The sequence below is a fragment of the Palaemon carinicauda genome, chromosome 22, assembly GCF_036898095.1.
Source record: "Palaemon carinicauda isolate YSFRI2023 chromosome 22, ASM3689809v2, whole genome shotgun sequence".
Taxonomy (NCBI): Eukaryota; Metazoa; Arthropoda; class Malacostraca; order Decapoda; family Palaemonidae; genus Palaemon; species Palaemon carinicauda.
The window spans coordinates 6,070,451-6,077,763 of record NC_090746.1 but is presented as its reverse complement, the minus strand read 5'-3'; positions in this window follow the sequence as shown (position 1 = coordinate 6,077,763).

Here is a 7,313-nt window from a genome sequence, read left to right as displayed (position 1 = left end):
GATATACTTAGGATATTTCAGTAAGAGTACGATATACTTAGGATATTTCAGTAAAAGTACTATATACTTAGGTTATTTCAGTAAGAGTACGATATACTTAGGATATTTCAGTAAAAGTCGATATACTTAGGATATTTCAGGAAAAGTATGATATACTTAGGATATATTAGTAAGAGTACAATATACTTAGGATATTTCAGTAAAAGTACGATATACTTAGGATATTTCAGTAAGAGTACGATATACTTAGGATATTTCAGTAAAAGTACTATATACTTAGGATATTTCAGTAAAAGTACTATATACTTAGGATATTTCAGTAAGAGTACGATGTACTTAGGATATTTCAGTAAGAGTACGATATACATAGGATATTTCAGTAAGAGTACGATATACTTAGGATATTTCAGTAAAAGTACTATATACTTTAGTTATTTAAGTAAGAGTACGATATACTTAGGATATTTCAGTAAGAGTACTATATACTTAGGTTATTTCAGTAAAAGTACGATATACTTAGGATATTTCAGTAAGAGTACGATATACTTAGGATATTTCAGGAAGAGTACGATATACTTAGGATTTTTCAGTAAGAGTACGATATACTTAGGATATTTCAGTAAGAGTACGATATACTTAGGATATTTCAGTAAGAGTACTATATTCTTAGGTTATTTCAGTAAGAGTACGATATACTTAGGATATTTCAGTAAGAGTACGATATACTTAGGATATTTCAGTAAGAGTACTATATACTTAGGATATTTCAGTAAGAGTACGATATACTTAGGATATTTCAGTAAAAGTTGATATACTTAGTATATTTCAGTAAAAGTCGATATACTTAGGATATTTCAGTAAAAGTATGATATTTTAGGAGATATCAGTAAGAGTACGATGTACTTAGGATATTTCAATAAAAGTACGATATACTTAGGGTATTTCAGTAAAAGAGTACGATATACTTAGGATATTTCAGTAAAAGTCGATATACTTACGATATTTCAGCAAAAGTATGATATACTTAGGGTATATCAGTAAGAGTACGATATATTTAGGATATTTCAGTAAGAGTACGATGCACTTGGGATATTTCAGTAAGAGTATGATATACTTAGGATATTTCAGTAAAAGTACGATATACTTAGGATATTTCAGTAAGAGTACGATATACTTAGGATATTTCAGTAAGAGTAAAGTACGATATAATTAGGATTTTTCAGTAAGAGTACGATGTACTTAGGATATTTCAGTAAAAGTACGATATACTTAGGATATTTCAGTAAGAGTACGATATACTTAGGATATTTCAGTAAGAGTACGATGTACTTAGGATATTTCATCAATAGTACGATATACTTAGGATATTTCAGTAAGAGTAAAGTACGATATACTTAGGATATTTCAGTAAAAGTACGATATACTTAGGTTATTTCAGTAAGAGTACGATATACTTAGGATATTTCAGTAAAAGTACTATATACTTAGGATTTTTCAGTAAGAGTACGATGTACTTAGGATATATCAGTAAGAGTACGATGTACTTAGGATATTTCAGTAAGAGTACGATATACTTAGGATATTTCAGTAAGAGTACGATATAATTAGGATATTTCAGTAAGAGTACGATTTACTTAGGATATTTCAGTAAGAGTACGATGTACTTAGGATATTTCAGTAAGAGTACGATGTACTTAGGATATTTCAGTAAGAATACGATGTACTTAGGATATTTCAGTAAGAGTACGATGTACTTAGGATATTTCAGTAAGAGTACGATGTACTTAGGATATTTCAGTAATAGTACGATGTGCTTAGGATATTTTAGTAAGAGTACGATATACTTAGGATATTTCAGTAAAAGTACTATATACTTAGGTTATTTCAGTAAGAGTAAAGTACGATATACTTAGGGTATTTCAGTAAGAGTACGATATACTTAGGATATTTCAGTAAGAGTAAAGTACGATATACTTAGGATATTCCAGTAAAAGTACGATGTACTTAGGATATTTCAGTAAGAGTACGATGTACTTAGGATATTTCAGTAAGAGTAAAGTACGATATACTTAGGATATTTCAGTAAGAGTAAAGTACGATATACTTAGGATATTTCAGTAAAAGTATGATGTACGTAGGATATTTCAGTAAGAGTACGATGTACTTAGGATATTTCAGTAAGAGTACGATGTACTTAGGATATTTCAGTAAGAGTACGATGTGCTTAAGATATTTCAGTAAGAGTACGATATACTTAGGATATTCCAGTAAGAGTACGATATACTTAGGATATTTCAGTAAAAGTACTATATACTTAGGTTATTTCAGTAAGAGTAAAGTACGATATACTTAGGATATTTCAGTAAGAGTACGATATACTTAGGATATTTCAGTAAGAGTAAAGTACGATATACTTAGGATATTTCAGTAAGAGTAAAGTACGATATACTTAGGATATTTCAGTAAAAGTACGATGTACTTAGGATATTTCAGTAAGAGTACGATGTACTTAGGATATTTCAGTAAGAGTAAAGTACGATATACTTAGGATATTTCAGTAAGAGTACGATGTACTTAGGATATTTCAGTAAGAGTACGATGTACTTAGGATATTTCAGTAAGAGTAAAGTACGATATACTTAGGATATTTCAGTAAGAGTACGATGTACTTAGGATATTTCAGTAAGAGTACGATGTACTTAGGATATTTCAGTAAAAGTACGATATACTTAGGATATTTCAGTAAGAGTACGATATACTTAGGATATTTCAGTAAGAGTAAAGTACGATATAATTAGGATTTATCAGTAAGAGTACGATGTACTTAGGATATTTCAGTAAAAGTAAGATATACTTAGGATATTTCAGTAAGAGTACGATATACTTAGGATATTTCAGTAAGAGTACGATGTACTTAGGATATTTCAGTAAGATTACGATGTACTTAGGATATTTCAGTAAGAGTACGATATACTTAGGATATTTCAGTAAGAGTAAAGTACGATATACTTAGGATATTTCAGTAAAAGTACGATATACTTAGGTTATTTCAGTAAGATTACGATATACTTAGGATATTTCAGTAAAAGTACTATATACTCAGGATATTTCAGTAAGAGTACGATGTACTTAGGATATATCAGTAAGAGTACGAAGTACTTAGGATATTTCAGTAAAAGTACGATATGCTTAGGATATTTCAGTAAGAGTACGATATGCTTAGGATATTTCAGTAAAAGTACTATATACTTAGGATATTTCAGTAAGAGTACGATATACTTAGGATATTTCAGTAAAAGTATGATATACTTAGGATATCTCAGTAAAAGTACTATATACTTAGGATATTTCAGTAAGAGTACGATATACTTAGGATATTTCAGTAAGAGTACTATGTACTTAGGATATTTCAGTAAGAGTACGGTATACTTAGGATATTTCAGTAAGAGTACTATGTACTTAGGATATTTCAGTAAAAGTACGATATACTCAGGATATTTCAGTAAGAGTACGATGTACTTAGGTTATTTCAGTAAAAGTACGATGTACTTAGGATATTTCAGTAAGAGTACGATATACTTAAGATATTTCAGTAAGAGTACGATATACTTAGGATATTTCAGTAAGAGTACGATGTACTTAGGATATTTCAGTAAGAGTACGATATACATAGGACATTTCAGTAAGAGTACGATGTACTTAGGATATTTCAGTAAGAGTACGATGTACTTAGGATATTTCAGTATGAGTACGATATACTTAGGATATTTCAGTAAGAGTAAAGTACGATATACTTAGGATATTTCAGTAAAAGTACGATGTACTTAGGATATTTCAGGAAGAGTACGATGTACTTAGGATATATCAGTAAGAGTACGATGTACTTAGGATATTTCAGTAAGAGTACGATGTACTTAGGATATTTCAGTAAGAGTACGATGTACTTAGGATATTTCAGTAAGAGTAAAGTACGATATACTTAGGATATTTCAGTAAGAGTACGATGTACTTAGGATATTTCAGTAAGAGTACGATGTACTTAGGATATTTCAGTAAGAGTAAAGTACGATATACTTAGGATATTTCAGTAAGAGTACGATGTACTTAGGATATTTCAGTAAGAGTACGATGTACTTAGGATATTTCAGTAAAAGTACGATATACTTAGGATATTTCAGTAAGAGTACGATATACTTAGGATATTTCAGTAAGAGTAAAGTACGATATACTTAGGATATTTCAGTAAGAGTAAAGTACGATATAATTAGGATTTATCAGTAAGAGTACGATGTACTTAGGATATTTCAGTAAAAGTAAGATATACTTACGATATTTCAGTAAGAGTACGATATACTTAGGATATTTCAGTAAGAGTACGATGTACTTAGGATATTTCAGTAAGATTACGATGTACTTAGGATATTTCAGTAAGAGTACGATATACTTAGGATATTTCAGTAAGAGTAAAGTACGATATACTTAGGATATTTCAGTAAAAGTACGATATACTTAGGTTATTTCAGTAAGATTACGATATACTTAGGATATTTCAGTAAAAGTACTATATACTCAGGATATTTCAGTAAGAGTACGATGTACTTAGGATATATCAGTAAGAGTACGAAGTACTTAGGATATTTCAGTAAAAGTACGATATGCTTAGGATATTTCAGTAAGAGTACGATATGCTTAGGATATTTCAGTAAAAGTACTATATACTTAGGATATTTCAGTAAGAGTACGATATACTTAGGATATTTCAGTAAAAGTACGATATACTTAGGATATCTCAGTAAAAGTACTATATACTTAGGATATTTCAGTAAGAGTACGATATACTTAGGATATTTCAGTAAGAGTACTATGTACTTAGGATATTTCAGTAAGAGTACGGTATACTTAGGATATTTCAGTAAGAGTACTATGTACTTAGGATATTTCAGTAAAAGTACGATATACTCAGGATATTTCAGTAAGAGTACGATGTACTTAGGTTATTTCAGTAAATGTACGATGTACTTAGGATATTTCAGTAAGAGTACGATATACTTAAGATATTTCAGTAAGAGTACGATATACTTAGGATATTTCAGTAAGAGTACGATGTACTTAGGATATTTCAGTAAGAGTACGATATACATAGGACATTTCAGTAAGAGTACGATGTACTTAGGATATTTCAGTAAGAGTACGATGTGCTTAGGATATTTCAGTATGAGTACGATATACTTAGGATATTTCAGTAAGAGTAAAGTACGATATACTTAGGATATTTCAGTAAAAGTACGATGTACTTAGGATATTTCAGGAAGAGTACGATGTACTTAGGATATATCAGTAAGAGTACGATGTACTTAGGATATTTCAGTAAGAGTACGATGTACTTAGGATATTTCAGTAAGAGTACGATATACTTGACGCTAGAAGCACTTTCAAGAATGAACCCAATGTTTAAAGGTTGCTCATGAATGGCAGAGGCAAGGGACAGTAACAATGCCCTAGAGACTGACCATATATACATATGATCAGTGCCCAAGCCTCCTCTCCAACCAAACTAGGACCAGGGATGACCAGGCAGTGACTGCTGATGACTTAGTAGGTAGTCCTATTGGCTCCTCCAAACCCTCCATTCATAGCTTATAAGGATTTTCAGATTACTGTCAACAGTAAAGACTGAGTTTCTCGGTTTACTAATGAACTACACTTAAAAAGAAAACGTAATTTTAATCGGAAATTCACCGAAAAATTACTCTGTTCTCAGTCGTATTTCAGTCAAATACAGGCGACCGTAATTTTACTTTACTTTGTTATTATCTTTTACGGGTTGGTGACTGTAATATTACTTCTTTACGTAAATATATCTGTTTTTAAAACGGTATAATACCAGGAATAAATGTTGCCAGGCATTTACCTTTTTACTACGGCAAATTTTTAACAATGTATGCATTTCTAGAAGGTGATCAATCTCTAAAAGATAATCAAAATGTCCGCCCGAAAATGTCTAGTACCAGTCGAGACATTGTACCAATGTACATTGAGCATCGTAATGTATTCATACAGTCACTAGGAATTTGAAAATATTGACTGTGAGGCGACAAGATTTCTTAGAAAATATCAAGATCGATTACAGTTCGTTAGTGAAGAGCCCACAATCAGTTGACGACGAAAATATGCAATGTAAACTTCATTGTTAATTGCTGACCAATACAAGATTAGAAGAATAACATACAAAAATTAGAAGGGGACTCATTAGGGCGCAGACCTCCGCCGCGGCTGCTTATTTCTCGACCTTTTCCACGACCTTGACCTTTGACCTTAAGCTGTATTAATTGGCGTGGATTTTTATACACTCATATATGAACCATGTTTGAAGTTTCTGCGACAACGATATCCGACTTATGGCTGATTACGTGAATTGGACATATTGCTTGACCGTGACCTTGACCTTTGACATTGATCTTGACTTTTGACCTTGAATTTGACTTTTGACCTTGAACTTTCAAAATTTAATAATTTCCAGCTAATTATATAACAGTTAACCCCTACAAGTTTCATTACGATTAAAATTGTGGCCAGGAAACTGTTCACAAGCAAACACACACACACACACACACACACACACACACACACACACACACTCAAACACACACACACACACACACACTCAAACATACAAACAGGGGCGAAAACATAACCCCCTTCCAACTTCGTTGGCGGAGGTAAAAATTAGGAAATAATTCGGGGAATAAAAAAAAGAGTATTCTTTATTGTTAGACATAGGCCTATCTCTTCATATTGAGAAAGCTGTGCACAATGATGATGATTGTTACATTTCAAAGGAGGTGAGAAGATACATAGTTAAAGCAGCAAGTAGTGTTTATCAGTAGGTTGCTGATAGTGACAATGAGATAACGAACATTCTTTCTAATCTTTTGTATAATTAAAGATAGTAAGACAAACCACGACATTAGGACTAAAACCAACACTACTATCTTTTTTATGCATATAAATAAATTCATGGTATAATGTTGTGTTTTTTCCTCTATTTAAATCACTAAGTAAAAAAAAAAAAGGTGCTGTTTTGGTATGCGAATTCATTTATGGCGTCATCTCAGAAATTCAAAATATGTACTGAATTAAAAATATGAGTAATTACTCAAATGTGTCCATAAAATAGGACACTTTTGAATAATCACTCCATTTTCTATTTAGTGCATATTTTGAATTTCTGAGATGACGCCATAAATAAGATCACATACCAAAACAGCACCGAATAAATTCTTACTGCAACGGAGAACACACACGCACACACA